Genomic DNA, 5,200 nt, shown 5'->3' with positions numbered 1-5,200 from the left:
TGGCTTTCGACGGCACAAGCAAGAATACGGTCTCCAGCAGTGCCAGGTTTACCGGGAAGGAGGCGTTTCAGAAGCGACGACGATTGGAACAAATAGTAGTGTGTGAAGTAGATATGAACTTGATGGACAATATTAAATTGTATGATATATCATGATCTCTTTCACAGTTTTTATCTACACGAGTTGTTGGTGAAGATCGAAATTTACTTTACTTTGTTTTTATGTCATAGTTTTCTCGCATATTATAGATTTTGGCAGTAGACATGTTATTCATAAGAGATTGGACATTCGTCCTACACACACTGATCGCAAGGCTACTTGGTTTGCAAAAATTGAGAATTGTCATATTGTTTACGATTCATATAATTTAGAATCTACATTTTGCAAATTTAATAAAAATATGAAATAAAATCATAAAGTCTAAAATTAATCAATTATTTTCCGGTTTCAGGATCTGAAAGAAGCATAAGATTGTTTCAAAGCAACACAAGATTGTGGACAGTCCAGCACAGATATTCAGCAGGACACTTCAACATTTCAGCCAGTTCAAACGTGTGTTGAGTCAGTAAGTTGCCAGTAGAAAACGCCATTTCGAGCGTCAGTTGTCATTTAAGTGACTTCTTCTAACATTCCATATATTTGTTCTGCTCAGAATCAAATGTTATGAATTATTCCGTAACTGTAACGATTTTGGTTTTCATTGTGATATTTGGATAATCATTTTAGACAAATATTCACAATAGATAATAATATATATTGCTTCAGGTATACCTTCTTCCGATGATTCAAGCCATTATGTCTCCATTCTATTATGATAAATACCCTGTAGCAACTCAATATGATCTTCCTACACACTCTCAGCTGTGGCACATATATACATATCTGGAGACAAATCCTTGTTTGCGAAAGAAACAAAGACCTTGGCAAAAAGCTGTATGGAAAAAAAAACACATAGAAGAAACAGATAAGACTATACAATCAGTAAGCTAGCAGTGTCGTTTAATTACATTTAGCGCGCAAGAACGAGGTAGTCATGTCACCCTGCATTGACTATAACGCTGAAGGCAGTCGGATTTCGAATCACCCGCGCTGCGTACTATTGTGAACCATTTGTAAAGACTTATTCAGCCCTGTCCCGACTTGCATAGTTGATGTTTCAATGCTAGCTTTTCAATTGAACGCGATGACAAATAAGCCCTACGGTTTGAGTTTTAACCGTGTAACATGCTATTTTGAAAATAGATAGAAAACTATCTCTAGGGTCAAGTCTAATCTCTGATGCTTTCTTCATTTTGTTATAGTCAATGCAGGGTGACATGACTACCTCGTTCTTGCGCGCTAAATGTAATTAAACGACACTGCTAGCTTACTGATTGTATAGTCTTATCTGTTTCTTCTATGTGTTTTTTTACCATACAGGTTGTCTAACGTTCATGGTGTACAACTTGTAGACCGTACAAGATGAATGTGATCCAGCTAGACGTACATTTTTTTCCCTACATTATCCGGAGTATATAAAGTTGACACAACCCGTCTCTATTGTGGTATGATGTACTTTCAACACACACCCTGTATTCATCAAACCAGGTCGCACGCTCTAGCGAGCGCGGGTTATTTGAATATAGGGCCACGTGAGTTGTCAAGCGCGCTCAATTCAAACTGGGCTGCTTGTCTATTCAGAGCAGCACGCCATACATATAGCTCTATTAAATACCCTTTGCTTTTGTTTTCTTATAAAGGGTTTGCTGCCTTAAAACACACACCTTTCATTCCCCACCCTTTCCCGACGTGCTGTTGATGCATGAGTCATCCTATCCGATCACGTGACTTGGATAAACCAATCACCTTCGCATCCGCCTGGATCAACCGGATCAACCAAAAAAGGTTTCTGGCGACCCGTTCTATACTACTCACGGGATCGGGTGATCAGGCTCGCTGACTTGGTTGATACATGTCATCGTATCTCAATTGCGTTGACCCGTGAAGATCCGTGGTAGAATAGGTCTTCAGCAACCCATGCTTGCCGTAAAAGGCGACTATGCTTGTCGTAAAAGGCGACTAACGGGATCGGGTGGTCAGGCTCGCTGACTTGGTTGATGCATTGTCAATCCCAATTGTGTGGATCGATTCTCATGATATTGATAACTGGATTGTCTGGTCCAGACTCGATTATGTACAGACCGCCGTCATATAGCTGGGATATTGCTGAGTGCGGCGTTAAACAACAAACCAACCAACCAACTCAATTGCGTGGATCGATGCTCAATCACGGGATTATCTGGTCCAGACTCGATTATTTACAGACCGCCGTCATAGAGATAGAGCTGGAATACTGGTGAGTGCAGCGTTAAACAACAAGCAAACACACTAACAACCAAATCAAATGGAAAGCGTTCCCTAATTGCAGTCACCACACATGATGGTATAGAGGAGGACGATAGTGTTTTCTGAGCCTTCCATGGATCCATCTGGTAAATCGGCGACATAGTGATACGTTCTGTAAATTGAAAGATTTTGTTCGGATCTAGGAATGAGCAATGTACATGACTTGTGTTCTTAATCAGTCATTTCAAAGTGTATAATATTGTTACCATACTGGAATAATTATCTTCAGATGTCATGATTCATTGCTTTTTCATTTTTGTCATTATGCCAGCATGTCTTTGTGATATAGCGGTATACATTGTATTAATTGAGCACTTTTGAAATGTTAAAAAATGGCATCATTATTTACACCTTCAGATTTGTGCTGGTTTCTTTGGAACTGATTACACTTTATTCATAATGCATATAACTATAACTCAGTTATACTATAAGTCAATGAAGATTTTTTTCACTCGCTTACTGTTTAGGAGAATATTTGATGCATTACGTTTAGGATATGTCAATTATAATCTGTGCAGCTATATTTACTATGGTTATAGTTATTATCAGCAGCTAAGAAGGAACATACATATGAACTGGTTCGTTATCCTCTCGTGGGCCTGCCAAGCTCACAAATTCTAGGAGTGCCAGCTGTAGGACGTGTATGTTGGAGCAATTTACTGAGAATCCTTCATGTTGAGTGATGCAACCCAAAGGGTCAGCTCCTTCTTCCATTTTACCTCTCGCCCCAGCATAAAAATGGCAACATTTGGACACAATTCGGGTTGATATGGGCACACAGTTTGCTGCCTCACCTATCAACAAAATTATGATACAGCTAATAATATGCAAACCTATTAATTTCTTCATGGCATAGTTCCCTTAAAATAACAACATACTTTTAATTTATTTCACGTATTTTATATTTACACATTTTAAAAATTCACATTAAAGTTCATAGATATTTAACATTTTATGTACGCCTGTATTGTAGATTTATATACCACAATACGTATCACAGCAAATGTTTAGACGTCTATGGATATTAAGAATGTAATAAAATTGAACTTCGATGCACTATAACACTAACGAATTTAGGATACTTTGCTAGTCTGCGTGCATTGACGAACGTAATAGTATTTCCCAGAATAGTTTTTCTCCATATTCGATCCTTCTCTTGGGTACATTTCGTCATAAGAAGTGTTATAAAACAGGTGAAATTAAGAAGGTGAAAGGTCTAAATATTACATCATTTACTTGTAACTTGCGATTTGAGCATTGACTGTCCCATATTGACGTGGCTGAACATATTAGTCTAAAATTACGGTAATTGTGACCGCAGTTTTATCCGTCACAGCTGGAACAATATTTCCATATATACTCTGTATTCATGAGATAAGGTACGGAACTGCCTAGCATACCACTCTGTATGAGGCATATTCAAAACATTATCGGGATTGTCACTATGATCCTTTTTAGAGGGGCACGGGTGGCCCAGTCGTCTAAGGCGCCGCGATTCGCTGTGCAGAGTTGCGTCCCTTGGGCACGCCAGAAACCTATGATTGTGGGTTCGAATCCCGGTTCGCCCCGATTATGTTTCTAGGTTTGTCAGCACCATACCCGTGCTCGTGGGTTTCACCGAAGTGGTAAACGTCTGAGACCTGCATCACTTCGGGCTTTCCTCCCACATTAAGCTGACACGCCGTGATATAACTGTAATACTGTTAAAAGCGGCGTTAAACCCAACTCACTCACTCACTCACTCCTTTTTAGAACATTCTATTTTATTTCAAGATTTATCTGAAAAACCGTTTATTTACTGATCACCAACAAAACATCTGTCCATTTTTACTATAAAAACAAATTTTGACGTTTGGATATTTTCAACAAAACAAGCAATTGTATTGTCAACGCTGCCAACAAACAAATTTGGGGCATAATTCTGCACAAACTATTCATTTAAAAACATCTCTCCCTAAAGAAATCAAATGGATGCTGCCCTAATGGCTATTTTAGGACTGCAATGATTGGGGAAATGCTATACATAATTAAAGATTACCAAGATTTAAAAGAGCGTCATACGACTCTTGTTCAGAAGTTGTTTGATCAAGGTTACAACATTCAAGGCCTCAATAAAGCTTTCAAAAAGTGTGATGGTAGACATGTAGAGGACATTTCCAAATTTGACCCATCTGTGTCAAAAATGATGTCCTATGTAATTCACTATTTTGATTTGTACCATATGTTCCCATGTTTGTTTCCAGATGAACATTTGACTTGCCTTTGCATGTGTTGTGACGGGTGCCACTGGTGGATCAGGATGCGCTCACCTTTTCGCGAACTCCTAGTACCATCACTATTTGATAAACACCTGCTCATGATATAGTCGGAAACGTACAAATGACTCTGCTTTCAGCAGATATATATCATGAATATCGAAGGATTGTGCAGCTTTTATTTACTCTCAAACTTGTTTTAATCAAGTTCACGCAGAGAGATGTCACATCCATACATGTTTAGCGAAAAAGCTGTAGAGGGTTTCTTTCCAAAGTCATGTCCCAAACATGCAGCAGTGACTCATGTCCTCGTTAAAGTTGTGTGATAAAGCTGTTGTCTAGCCGTAACACAGCTGTAGGCTACAAGTTGACTATAAGGTACAGCATAATTATGAGACACAAGATACAGCTATATTACCCGGACACCTGGTAGACATGGATCATGGTGACAACTAAGTTCGACCGGTTGTTACTATATAGGATACCACTGGTTACCTTGAGAGTGTCAGAGGCTACAACAAAATTAACACATGTAATTCATGATGTACAGCATCTTTGGC

At 38.8% G+C, this 5,200-nt stretch overlaps 1 pseudogene; it reads right to left on the bottom strand.

The window, feature by feature from the left end:
* Window positions 1-430: 430 nt before the first annotated feature.
* LOC139453807 (uncharacterized) lies at window positions 431-3,099 on the bottom strand (annotated as a pseudogene).
* Window positions 3,100-5,200: the final 2,101 nt, after the last annotated feature.

This window comes from Haliotis cracherodii, unplaced genomic scaffold (genome assembly GCF_022045235.1).
Source record: "Haliotis cracherodii isolate W230 unplaced genomic scaffold, xgHalCrac1.p SCAF_10, whole genome shotgun sequence".
NCBI classification, from domain to species: Eukaryota; Metazoa; Mollusca; class Gastropoda; order Lepetellida; family Haliotidae; genus Haliotis; species Haliotis cracherodii.
Note: the sequence above shows the minus strand (reverse complement) of the source record. Positions and strands in the feature narration are given on the sequence as shown.